The sequence below is a fragment of the Protopterus annectens genome, chromosome 2.part1, assembly GCF_019279795.1.
Source record: "Protopterus annectens isolate FY-2018-M chromosome 2.part1, PAN1.0, whole genome shotgun sequence".
NCBI lineage: Eukaryota > Metazoa > Chordata > Ceratodontiformes > Protopteridae > Protopterus > Protopterus annectens.
Window position 1 is genome coordinate 1653717508 of NC_056729.1, and position 14496 is coordinate 1653732003.

The 14496-nt window shown below is 36.3% G+C and overlaps 1 protein-coding gene across 9 annotated transcripts in view; it reads right to left on the reverse strand.

The window, feature by feature from the left end:
* The window catches only part of AGRN (agrin), a 3161231-nt gene that overhangs the window by 87726 nt on the left and 3059009 nt on the right, over positions 1-14496 (reverse strand). The gene's annotated exons all lie outside the window — the stretch shown is intronic.

Genomic DNA, 14496 nt, shown 5'->3' on the forward strand with positions numbered 1-14496 from the left:
GAAAGTGCTCAATCTGTGTCTTTGTATGCTGGAAGAATAAAAACAGCTTGGACTGAAGAGTTTGGCTGACTGAAAGTGTTTTCTGCTGCTTCAGTGTATGTTTTGGACTTTCTTTATTTTTCTGAACATTCTCAGATTACCCTTTTAATCCAATGGAGGGTTGTGGGAACCCTGAACTTAACCCAAAATTCAGTAACCACATAGCAGTGAAATAATCTTTATTTTTACACATTACTTTTCTGTATTTGAATACATTTCATCTACACAATACTTTTATGTATTTTAATGTATATTTCCCCTTTTATTCATTACAGCTAAGTCGTGTCTGATAAACATCCCCTGAGTTGTACTCCACCTAACAATAAAACAGAAAGTAGATTTAAAAATTGGTAAGTGTTCATGTATGCTTGTGTAAGATGTTAATTGCTTTTCTATGAAATGTCTAGTCTCTTCTGTTTCCTGTTTTGAAAAATTACAATGGAATCAATGTTTCGTATCTGTTAATATAATTCTTGTTTAAAGAAATTGAATATACAACCACAGAAGATCCAGGTTTTTAAACTAAGTGCATAACGTAAGTACTAGCTAATTTTTAATGTTTTGCAGCAATTGTTTTTTTTCCTTATACAATACAGTAGTTTCCTAATTTGAGTTAATTTTGACAATTTTAATTAAAAAAATGAGAAAGAACCTATGCTAAAATACTTCAGTTCACTTTCTTATTATGCAAAGAACAAGAAAACACATGAAAGAAAAGCTCAAAGAACAAAAGAAAACAATTTCTCTTCACTGTTCTTTAAAAAAAGTTGAGGAAGACTCCAGAGCATGGCTGAATGCAGAAAAAAATCTGCTATTTTTAAATGGAAGCAAGCACTTTATCTCATGCAAATCACAGTACGGGACAGGCATACTTCATCAGACTACTTTTTTAAGTCTAACCCGTGCTGTGATTTGTAGGAGATAAAAGTGCTTACTTCCAGGTGAAATACAAACTATTTAAGGCCAGAAGGGCGGCTTGAGTAAGGACTAATGTCTGGCAATGCAGAAGGGGGCACAACACATAAGGGTAGTATTCAGAAGGGAAGGTGCAACATTTTCACTTTGAAAGGTAATGGCTCAGCTGGAGAATGCTATAACTGTCCTAGTTACATGTACATAACAATAAGCTCAAGCAATGCTCAGGACAGAGGGCAAAGCTTTATAGATTTTAAAAGGTGTGATATTTAAAGCTAGCTGCTTTAATGGGGAATGGGTAAATTCTGCACTGTTAGGTGTGGTCCACTAAATAAAAAATATGGCTAGACTGGAAAGGGTTAAATGATTGCTCTATCTATATAGTTTGGCTAGGGAGTATGAAAGCAGAAATTGGCCTGGAGGCCAGGAAGGTTTGTGGACTTGTAGGAGGTTTTGGTTTTCAGATCGTAGTGAGCGGTTTGGAATATAGGGGGTTAAAGTGGTGGAGAAAGCGGCACAGCTGGATGGTCTGAAGATAAGTTTGTGGGCTGTGCTGAGTTTTAGAAGGTTTAGGTAGTTAGGTAGCTCTAGCCATTGTAGGGATTGGAGGGAGAGACAGTGATGGAAAACATTTTTGGAGTTTGTGTCAAATTTGCTTATTTTATTGTAGCAGGATTCCAGAGCACACACAGCAGAAGTGAGCAGAAAAAGTATCACTGAGTGTAGGTAATGATAGGACACAGTTGTTTGGGTTACAGCTGATTGGATTGAAGTGTAGGGAGTAGATTGTCAGGAATGGGTTAGTGGCACGTGATTTAATTTATTTCACTGTGTGTCTTTAGTAACATCTACCTCTGTATAATCTTAGAATGTACAAATGTAACTACTGTTTGTGTATAAATGTAAACAGAATTGTAAGTACTCTGTATTTAACTGGAACCAAGTATAATGCAATTTAAACAAATAGAGGTTTTCTCCCCAGGCCTCCACTTAGGTATTACCCAGTTGGACTTTCCAGGTAAACAAAGACACATAAACAAATAAACAAACATATACATAACATTGTATATAACTGAAATGTATGCCACTGAGAATGTTTACTTAATATATTGATAAAATGTTATTCCGTTACTTGGAGCTTTTCTCTCCAGGCCACCACTGAAAATTGGCTTATTTTAACCCAGACAGACTTTCCTGGTAAAAATATGTCAATCAATAAATCAATCAATAAATAAATCATACACAAATGAGGACAACAGGAGAAACTGTGGTTTGTAATACAGACTGGAAGTGGTAAGATGATTAATACAATGCAGTGCACTGAATTTCTCCTCTTCTCCTTCAGGTGGAAGAATAACAAAAAAATACTGGTAGGATGCATCCTCAGAACAGCAGAAAAAGAAAGAAAAGTTATTGTTAATGGGGAAACCTTAATATGCCAGATGTAAACTGAAACTCCACGAAAACAGTACAGACACATGTATGAACAGAACCACTGTTGATATCTCACAATGGGGAAGCCTCAGTCCCTTTCCTGTAACCTTTTTATTAAGGACAGAGTTGGTCCTGTCATTTTTAAATGGGGAGACTGAGAAGATGGCCGACCAGGAGTACACATCCATTTAGTAATCAGCATTACCAAACAAACAGTGGTACACCAATTAAAATTTCACCCCAATGGATACTAAGGTTATCACCAAATGACCAGACGAGATGTGGCAGGAGCAGCTACCATTAGTAGCCATTCACTCCGATGACTCATTTAAGATGATAAGATCTAAAGGGAAGTCCACTCAGGAAGACTGAAAGTAGGCCATTTGGGAAAAATATTTGGAAGATTGCAAGTTCAGTGTGGTTGAAATGTAAATCCTGCTCAGAAAATTTTCCAAGACTTCTGACCCTCTTTTAAATGTCCTATTCAAAGTATTTTGGCCTGTGGGGACGTATACCACAGTCAGGTACTGCCACAAGGTGCCACCACAAAATGTCAACACACTGTGATTGGTTTAAATTCTTGGCAGTTAAAATGGTCCCGTTTTTTAATAAAGGTTATTTAGGGAACTTTAACAGCAACTGAGAAACTGAGAAGTGGCTTTGCACCTCAAAACTCATGTTGAACTCTAAAAAAACCAAAAAAACAAAAAACAAGCTACTACTTTTTCTCCCAAATCCTTCTCCCATGACAAAATGAAATTTAAAGTACCCTCTCTTGACAGTACTAACATTGAGTCACTTCTCATAGCAAATTATTAAGGATGACAGTGGATAACAATCTTAAAATTGACCTGCATATACACAATTGCATAACATACACTCATCAGACACTAGGTATGCTTTATAGAGCCCAAAACAGAAAACCTACACAACTAAGGATACATTTGCCACTACTTATCTCCTCCCCACACTTCCTTATGGTGGTCCCATTCTTACTAACGTCCAGGCTTCACAAAAATTAAAACTTAAACAATGTTATAACAAAGTTACTAAATTTACAGCAAATACCTCTTTCAGACCCCACCACTGTACAACACTAAAAAGTATAAATTGGTTAGAACTACATCATCAGCTAACATATACACAGCTTCTTACCACCTATAGAATTATCCAGCATGCATCTGATTGTCCAGCACTAAAAACTATTCTACACAACTATGTTCCTTGTTGTTACAATCCAATGATCAAAAACTCCTGTCTGTCCACAAACCTATCAAATCTGCTGGGCATTGTCTATATTCATACCATGTTGCTAAGGCCTGGAACTCCTTATCTGCATCCATCAGGTCAATACCCTCCCTCCCATCTTTCAAAACCATTCTAAAAGACTTTCTAGACAAAAGCTGTCGCTGTTCTTGCTCAGCACCAGGATAAACTATATCCCCAAATGCGAATAAATACCTGTTCATACTTACACCTCCTTACTCACCTTTCTTCACTCACTTCCTTACTTCTGTCAACTTTGCTCTACAACTTTCTCTTAAAATATATCATGAACCTGTTTTTTTATCAATTTGTATTATACTAACATACATTTAAATTCTCTATAAACAGGTTAAAATGACTCTAACCGTTAAATCAATGTCATATAACTTGTATCTCTTCTTAAGCAATGCTTTCATGTTATTTCTAATTTGGAATAATTATTTAAACTGTAGTTGTTAGTTGTATTATTTTTAAAGATTGTAACATTATGTTCTTAAAATGTCTTGTAATATTTTGGAGCTTTTCTCCTCAGCTTCCTCTGAAAATGGTCTCCTACCCAGTCAGACTATTTCAGTAATCACATGCCAATAAATAAATAAATAATAAAATACATTCTATGTCTTATATTATTATTATTATTTTTTTTGCTTTTTCTTGTGCAAGTGTAACACTTCAATCAGAGAAGTTGTGAATCCGCGCTACTTCATCAACTTGTACATAACCTCTTACACTGCTTAAGCACTCTTTTTTATACTATATACTTGCATACATACATGAAAATATTTCAGGCACAGGCAGTGATGCCTTTCTAGCCTGCCAATGTACCACAACAGTCAGTCCCATAATAAGTGTCCAAGTTGTTCTGAGAAATAATTAAAATAATGTTTACTTTAATACAGTTTTGTAGATGTTCCATGGATCAGCTACTCCCTCAGAGAACCACTTAGTGCACTTCTCATTCCTATAGAATCATCTCCATAGGCTGTCAGAAGATTCTCAACTACTTTTTGATAACCTCAAACATTCCCAGAGGTACGTCTCTAAATGCTATATATATATATATATATATATATATATATATATATATATATATATATATATATTATAGCAATAACGCTGGGTGTGGTAATGCTGATTTACCCACGGTTGGGGTGGTTTGGTCCCGAGGCCCAACCTTGAGGGACCAACCAAAGCCAACCGTGGGTAAATCCAGCATTACCCACACCCAGAAGTGGGTTATTACTATTATACAATGACATTATTTAAGAAAAAAAATAATTACTTTTTTTAAATAACGGCATTGTATAATGCCTCCTTGCTGCCCTTCCGCGGCTGTCTGGTATTCCGCGAAAGTTCTGATGTACTGCGCATGCCTATGCAGTACATCAGAGCTGTGGGCAAAAGTAACGGAGAAAGCAAGATCTCCGTTGCTTTTTACTGTTTTGCTATGTTAAATGGGTTTAACATAGCGAGACAGCTTTAAAAAAAGCAACGGAGAATCTCTGTTGCTTATTTTAAAGCTGTCTCGCTATGTTAAACCCATTTAACATAGCGAGACAGTTTCGAAAAAAAGCAACGGAGAAAGCAAGATCTCCGTTGCTTTTTACACACTGTGTCGCTATGTCGCTATGTTAAAGGAGTATGACATAGCGAGACAGCTTTAAAAAAAGCAACAGAGATCTCCGTTGCTTTTTTTAAACCTGTGTCGCTATGTTAAACTCCTTTAACATAGCGAGACAGTGTTTTAAAAAAGACTTATAGTAATGGAAAAAGTCCGGGTGACCGGACCTTTTTCCATTAGTATAAGTCGATTTACAACGTGCATGCTGACTAATCAGCGTGCACGTTTTGGAATATTAATGGTCATGGTATAAATATAAATATGGTCTTTTCTTAAATATATATATGAGACATTGTAAAAGTTCAGATATTTTAGTCTTTCATAATAACTTAAATTTCTACATCTATAGATGGCCTTGGCAAATTTCTGTTATCTTCCTTCCAATTTATTCATGCTTGTTTTCTGATATGGTTCCTATATTATTACTCCATCCTCTCATTTGAGTTCAATGTAACTTACAAACAAAGATTTCAACATTTCTGATTTCCTAGACTTTATAAGTATTTTTATAAAGTCTACAGTTTTGACTATCATTAACCAATTGGTTGATACAATTAGGAAAAAAAATCAAAGCCAGTTCTACCCACAAATCCAGATCCTCAGATGAATCTATAGTTTCAATCACTGGGTGCAGTATTAAAATATTCAACCTTCAGCCTAGGTCTCCTAAATGTCACATACTTAGTTTTTGATGTATTCATTGGCATATTACTCTTTTGTGTCCAACTCATCAATTTAGTCAAGTTTTTTTGCAGGCCCTATATGTAACATGTAATCAGTTTACCCATTTTATCTGTCTCTCAAGCACAGGAATTGATTAGAAGAATCAGGAGCACCTTGGATTTGAACCAGAGTCTGGTGTTTAGAGATGAAGATGAACAGGAAGAAGACCAGCAACACTGATACTAGTGAATAAATGTGAAATTATAAAGCATCAAACGCATTTGTTAAATATGGCTTTGCAAGAAAAAGTGTCTGAAAAAGAGTATACTTTTGTTGACTTTGTTAAACTTGTGGATAGAATGAAAAGCATGTACCAACTTCATTTCATTAATGATTAGAAGGACATCTAAAAGAAAATAAAAGTAACTAAGTAAAATAATGTTTGTTCTTAATAGTATTTTGTATAAAACATTTCATGATATAAATTGCATCTTCCTCCCTCCTCTCTCACATAAGGTCTCCATCTTGTTTACTAATCTGTTCTGTTGGTCAAAACTCTGCTTGTACATATTTAAATATAATTGCTTCTCATAAAAAATGTGCATGCAATGCTATTTCTTCCTTTTATCTACATTTTTGCATAACTTGTTTTTCTGTTTGAATTTTGATGTTAAAATACATTTTTGTATTACTTAGTTTTTCTTCTTTTTGAATTTTGATTTTAAAATATGAATTTATGTAATTTGTTCATGTATTCAAGCTGGAAGAAAATAAGAGATAGCAGCTTCCTGTGCAGTCTAAATACTATAATGCATTTAATAGGACAGTGTATGACAGTTTTATTTAAAGATTGCCAGTGCAGTGTTTCTTACAGCTAAACGTTAATGTGTTCTGAAGGCATACAAGCTGTCTATACATCTGGGAGTGGGAGATAAGAAAAAAATTAGACAGCAATTAAAGTAAGTGGGAGCGCAGGCTGTAACATGCACTTTAGTATGGATAACTTTAATTTGAGGTTATGTAATGCCTGTGGCTGTAGCTGTCAATCTGAGACAAGTGTTCCTATCAGGAGGGTTAAACTGCATTTTTTGAAGGTGTACATAGTTTACTCTAAGTTAAATGGGGGTGTTCACAGGGGTGGGGTTTTTTGAGGGTTTTCATTAAAACAAAACATCTTGAAAAATTTGACTTAGGTTCATATAGAGATGACGAGAAACAACTGCATAAAAGATTAACTTGCCAAACATTAGTGAGTTGATTCCACACAAAAGTTGTAAACAGAAGTTTAAAAAAAGCTGACATATATAACAGATGGGAGTAATAAATTCTTATCATAATGGCTACACTAAACATATTATTTTCACATCCATGTGAAGCTGAGTTCATCTATTTCCCAGTTTAAGCACAACCTAGACCAGTGGATGGGGAACAGGAAATTTACACCAAGTCTAGCACCCATGTCCGTTATGGGAAGTGGTTGCTTATAAGCGGCTGTCCCTAAATGCCCATTTGGATACAGTACATAATTATTCTTTTGGGAAAACTTGGCTAGGCTTAGAAAGGACCCCTGGGTCATTAGCCTAGTAAAAATCTATGAATCTATGAATCTAAATGGCCTTATATGTACAGACAAAAAGGTAAGACTATTGAATTATATTAAGAAATGCAGAGTGTAAATAGCAATGCTGTACAAGACATATTTGGAAAGTAAGAGTATGTGAATTTTATAAAGAAAATATTTCAGGGAGGATATTCAGCAGAAAATCACAGGAGAAGGAAAAGATGAGTACTTATACTCACCGCTAGAGGATCTCCAATAGCGACAGAAGAGGATAAAGATATAACAACGGTAGATTTGAAGTAGTGAGGGGTTACTGGCATGAGAGAAGGGTTATGTTGGCATGTATTTACATTCCACCTAAAATTGCTATTATGCAGCTTAAGAAAGTTTTGGGAGAAATAATCAGTTTTCAGCAAAGAAAGTTTCTTAATGGTAGGGACTGGAATTTGATTTGCAACAGTGAGGATGTATCTGGGGACCTAGATGGGAAAAATATAACAAAAGAGTGTAGATTTCTTAAGAAATGTATGTAAATATTTGGTAAGGAAGACTTAAATTCAGTAGTAGGAACTTGGAAAAAAAATGACATATTATTCCCTAAGGTAATAATTGGGCTACACTAGACAGAAATTATATTTGGGGCGGCCATGGTGATGCAGCAGATAGCGCTGCCACTTCACAGCAAGAGGTTCTTTGGTTCGATTCTCGGCTGGGGTGCCTTCTGTGCGGAGTCTGCATGTCCTCCCTGTGGTCACGTGGGTTTCCTCTGGGTGCTCCGGTTTCCTCCCACATCCCAAAGACATGCAGTAGGTAAATTGGACACTCTAAACTGGCCCTGGTTGTGAGTGTGTTTGTGTGCATGTGTGTGTGTGTGTGTGTGTGTGTGTGTGTGTGTGTGTGTGTGTGTGTGTGTGTGTGTGTGTGTGTGTGTGTGTGTGCCTTCTGTGGAAGGTTAGGTGCCGGGTTGGCAACTCAACACCATAAAACTCCACTGCCATTCATGAGCGGACAGATGATCCACTGTGGTGACCCCTAACTGGGAAAAGCCGAAAGAAGAAGAAGACAGAAATTATATTTCACAGGAATACTTGCATTTAATTGAACCTTTGACACACATCCAACAACTATTTCAGATTTATGCACCAAAAAAAAAATAAGATACAAGTGCATGTAATGAATTAAAAATGAGATGCTGGTGCTTCCCCATCTACCTGCTAAAAAGAGAGGATTTTAATGAATGGGCAATGAAAATTAATCAGTAGTTATTAGGGAAGATAGAAACTTCTTCAGCAGTCATAACTAGTGAGTGAGACAAATGAAAGTGATGTTTAAAAATAGGGTAGAAATAAAAGAAAAAGAATTATGGTTAGGAAGGAACAATAATTATTTTGATGGCTGACCAAAGTTAAAGTATTACAAAATAAGGGGAATCTCACAGAACAAGGGAAGGAGCAACTGCAGAGTGCTAAATGGAAAATAAGGGAGCATCTGGATAATATGCATACGTTTAGAAAGATTGCTGTTAAGCAGCTGTTTTCTGACAATAACTCCAGAGCACAAAATCTTTTGGCATAAAGACTTAGGCAACAGGAAGTAGAAATGGTTGGAGCCTAGAACAAGAAAAAAAATAGGAGATCCTGTAGAGGTATTACAGGCATTTCATTTCAGAAATTTTACGGAAATGTGTATAAAGCTAAGAAATGTGGAAATCAAAAAAGAGCACAAATGGAAATACTTATGGAAGAGTTAACTAAATCAAGGTTAAAGCCAGATGAGGGCCAACAAGTAACAGTTTAGATAAGAAGAGATTAGACAAAAACAGTGTTATGGGTTGGGAGGGTGGCCTAATGGTTAAGGTGTTTCCCTTACAAACACAAGGTACAGGCTTTGAATCTCACAGAGGATAATTGGCTAGGCTTAAAATGACTTGCAAGGGCAGTTAGCCTAGTACTAACCTATGAACCTATGAACCTATATAATCAATCTGCAGGAAAGTCTCCAGGAACAGATGGCATTCTTGTGGAAGTTTGGAAGCTAGGATGGAAGAAAGTGATAAAGATCTGGAAAGATTTGTTTAACAGTATTTCAAAAGGAGGGGGGTACCCATATCCTGGGAGAAAACTGTGGTGGCTGTAATACCTAAAGATGGTAAACGGCAAACAGATCCAGCTTTGTTTAGACCTATTTCAATTTTAAACCATGACTATAAAGTGTTTATGTCTATAATAGCTAAAAGAATAGCAAAGGTGTTGCCAGAAATGACAGATATCGATTGCTATGGTTTTCTGGAGGGGAGGCAACATTTACAGAAATATGACTCAGAGGGAAGCAGAAAATAAGAAAATACCACTGCTGCTAGTGGATCTGGATGCAGATAAAGCATATGAGTGAGTAAGCTGGGATTTTATGACTTAGGGTAATGGAAGTATTTGTATTGTCTGATACAATAATAAGGCTAGTCAGGAGGATACATCAGGGATCAGAGTCAAGGATTAAAGTAGAAGGTTTCCTTTCTGACAAGTTGTGTCTGAACAGAGGACCCATGTAAGGTTGTGTTTCCCCCTTTGTTATTTGCTTTATATTTAGAACCATTGGCAAAGAAAATATGGTACTCCGAAATTCAAGGGTATAATTGGTATAGTAATCAAGAAAAGCTGGCTTTATTTGCAGGTGATATTTTCTGCCTGATAAAAAACAGAAAAGGACATCTCAGTGATGTGGAACATTTTGAGACAGTTTCATGTATTTTTGGGATATAAAATTAGTGAAGAATAAAGCAAAGGCTATAGCTGTAAATTATGAACCCACACATGAATCGATTCAACAATACACATATTTATGGAGATATGAAAAAATTAATTATTTAGAGGTATGGATTATAAAGGATCCTGTTATGGCAGCTAAAGATATGGAGAGGGGGATACTAAACAAAAGATAATACAAGAACTGTGAAACCGGAAGCTCTTGTTTATGGATATAGATAGCAAGATACAGGCAGTGAAAATGTTTTTATACCCTTTTGTTTTATATATGTCAGGCATATTTATATCTATCAGTGAGGATGTTGTTGAAATTAATTAATAAAGAGTTGTAGGAATTACCTGGGGGAGAGAGGGTGAGGGTCATTTGGGAAAAGTACATGCGTCAAACAGAACAAGGTGGTTTAGTGCTACCTGATTTGAAGGGATATTTTAGAGCTACACTGTTAAGACTCATACATAGCATAAGAAGAAAGCTATTATTCAAAGTGGAAAGGAATAATAAGGAAACAGGAAGGGCTGAATTCAAGAAATAAGGAGAGAAGGGGATTGTGAATGCAGATCATGAAGAAGAATAACAACAGCAATGCAGAATATTAAAAGTACCAGAAAGTATTCTGAGAACTAAGCCAGCATGAGAGTGAAGAAAGGAGATTTTGCTGACATGAATAACTGCCATTAGGGATACAGACAACAGACAAGAGGGGGATGGAAGTTACTGGTGAAAACTGGCAAAAAAAACAAGGTGACTAGACAGGGAAAGGCAATAGAATGGGAAGAACCAATAAGACATTTGGCTGCAGGCTAGATGATGCCTACCCTACCAGGGATTTATCGAAGTATAGGTAAAGGGAAAGAGACAGTGTGACCTTAAGTGAAAGACCTGCTCTGGTAGCATTTTTATTGGAATCTAGAACAAAAGCTGCTATTAAAAACTGGGTGGTGCAGTGGTGTAGTGGTTACTGTTGTCGCCTCACAGCAAGAGGTTATCCAGTTCAATTCTTGGCTGGGGTGGCTTCTGTGTGAAGTCTGCATGTCCTCCCTTCATTCAAGTGGGTTTTCTCCGGGTGCTCCAGTTTCCTCCCAGATTCCAAAAACATGCTTTTAGAGAGTTCCCTGCAGGCCTCTGCTGAAAATAGGCTCTGTCCTAGTCAGACTTTTCTGATAAACAAATGTTAAATAAATAAAATAAAAGTATATCAAATACTGCATGACAACTACAGGAATCAATCAGATGAGGGTAGAAAAGATTGGGAAGAGAGATTGGATAAGCAATTTACATGGAGAAAACAGGAGGACATATGCATGACTGCTAAGTATGCAACAATATCTAGAAAATTTAGAATTTTTCTTTGAAGTTTTGCATATGAACATTTGTACACCAAGCAGAGTCCAAATAATTTTTCCTCAGGTTAATGTCAAATGTTGGAGAGGTGTGACTGGGAAGAAAGAGCCAATTTGGGACATATTTTTTGGGAATGTAATGAGTTAACAGACTTCAAAATTTCCTTACGGACTAGGCTGTCACAAATATTGGGTGAGCAAATTAGTGTAACTAAGGAAATGAACCTTTTGAGTTGGGACACAGGATCTGGATCTGAACTGCCTAGACATATTGAAGCCTTAAGTTTAATTCTAATGTCTGCCAAATATAGTAGTCAGTAGAAGAATGGAAATCAATGTCTAAAGCAACTGCATTCGAAGTACTGAATAGTGTAAAAGAATCAAAGTCTAAACCAACTGCATTCGAAGTACCGAATAGTGTAAAAGAATCAAAGTCTAAACCAACTGCATTCGAAGTACTGAATAGTGTAAAAGAATCAAAGTCTAAACCAACTGCATTCGAAGTACCGAATAGTGTAAAAGAGAGAAAAGAAGTGAAAGTGGGATCTGTAGAAAAGGGTAGGAGTGAGTTACATAGAAATGGAAATTGTGATAGTACATGAGGAATAATAATCTGGAGGAAGAGTGAGGTTTAAGGGGAGACAGGAAGTGAGCAATTTATGTATTGTTCGACTGATGACAGTTATAAAAGAGAGCATATGTGATGTGTATAATGCATACAACTTGCAAAATGTTAACATGATTTTTAAGTGATAATTCAACAAAAGTGTTAAAAATGTTAAAAAGAAGCATTACCTATGAGTGCAGACTTAGAAAGTTTGAAGATCTATGTGACAGAGTAAAGAAAGGAAGAATCCATCGAATTATTTAATTAACACAGAGGGCTTCTCAAAATAAATATATGCTCCTCAGTGCATGACTGAAGCTTGAATGACTGCAGGAAAAATGGGCACACTTTGTAAAGGAAAGCTAAAAAAATTACTAGGAGAACAACAGAGTGAGAGAGAGAGAGAGAGAGAAAGAGAGAAACATTCAAGTACAATACAGTAGTGGCTTGTCTGGTCAAGGCAGTGCCTGGAGTCCTGTGTGACCTAATTCTTAAATGGCAAGCTCAGTGGAGACAGCATAGAGTTCGGACAACGCAACAAATACTCGTAGGCATGAAAACAGGATAACAAAGATCTTTGCTGCCATTAGGCCCAAAAGGTGTTGACATGTCCATGCTTGGAACACCTGTTGCGTCTTCACAACATTCAGGAGAGTTTGAGTATCACATTTTTGATCTCCAAACATTGAAACACATTAACTTGCACATAAATGCATGAAACTGATAGACTGAGTACATAAAATATCACTACAGTAGTACTCAAAACCATAACAGTTTAATAACAATACATGCAAAAAAATTAAATAAAATAAACTTTTTTCTAGCAGGTAGAAGTGGTAAACCCTTACTGCATTATTCTTATTCCTAGGTCACTGCATCTTAGAAAAACAGCAGTAACTTAAAAATAAGGATTACTTGTGCTGTCTCATTGGTTCACAGGTTCATTGGTCCATAGGATTGTCTGTCAAGCTTATGGCCTACTACAGACCTTCAAGATGATCGCTGCTATAATGCCACGTTTGTGTTCCCTATTTCCCATTTATTTAGCAATATTGCTTTTGAAGGAAGTTAATGACTGAATTTTGACTTTAAGGGGAAGTAAAGCATTGTATACTGTAGTTATTTTTTTTTATTTTTGATTTTGTCAACCACATTCAAGGAAAGATTTTCACACAGAAGGAGATCATTCGCTGTCTTACAGACTTGAAAGAGGTTATCTCTTGGTAACCTGCACAAAATAAAATCTAATGATGGTTCCTGAAGCTTTTGCGAATAGTTCCAGTTTTCCTACCTTATGATTTTTCCTAGTAAGGAGTCATGCAGTTTTACGTTCCTTGAGAAAGCTTGTTTGAAGACTGCAGACTACTGTACAGTATCCAATAAAGGCTAAGATCACTGAGTTATAAATGGAAGAATGACTTCCCTGGAGTGATGAGATATGGCCTGCAAAACTGCATGGGAACATCTTTAGAAGATTGGCTCAGGTTAAACATTGTGTCTGCTACTGTACTTAGATCCTTAGTCTTTTGTATTCTTTAATCCACCTACGTTATAATAATAATTGTGCCTTTTTTGCCAAGTCTCAAGATGCTGCATTTACTGACATTAAAACAACAGCTCACTACACTTTTATAAAGTGTATCTTTTTACAGGCCTTTTGGAGAATTCTGGCACATTTTACTTAAGCAATTATATTACCCAGGATGTTAGCATACTTGGTTATTCAAATTCCATTTTCCAGTTTTAAATCTGAAGAAAATAGTCAAAAAAGATATGACCCCATTACAGAGCCATATGATACACCTCTGACAACCTCTGTTGGGACAAACAAGTAACCACCTATCCCAACTTTGAGCACCCTTTTCTTTAACCAGTGTTTTCCCCACTGAATTTCAACAGACTGACATTAGTGATTTTAACTTGTCATTTACTTGTTTATGTAAAACAGTGTCAAAAGCCTTAAGGCAAACAGCCTCCACGTGTAGCTCTTCAACAAATGCTGTTACCTTTTCCAAGAATGCCACAAGATTCAAAAGGAGGATGTTCCTTATGTATTTAACAGATGTAGATTCCCAGTCATTCTGGATAAGCTCCCTTATGTGTTTCATCATGATTGTACACAAAATATTAGACTGCTGGGTATAATACTGTTTGGGTCTGAAATGCACCCCCCCCCCTGTTATGATCCAGAATCACTACAGGCTGTTCTATCACATCAAGAATGCAGCCATATTTTGTTTTAACATGACAGACATGGATTTAGTTAATTTTCCTTGATTCTTTATAG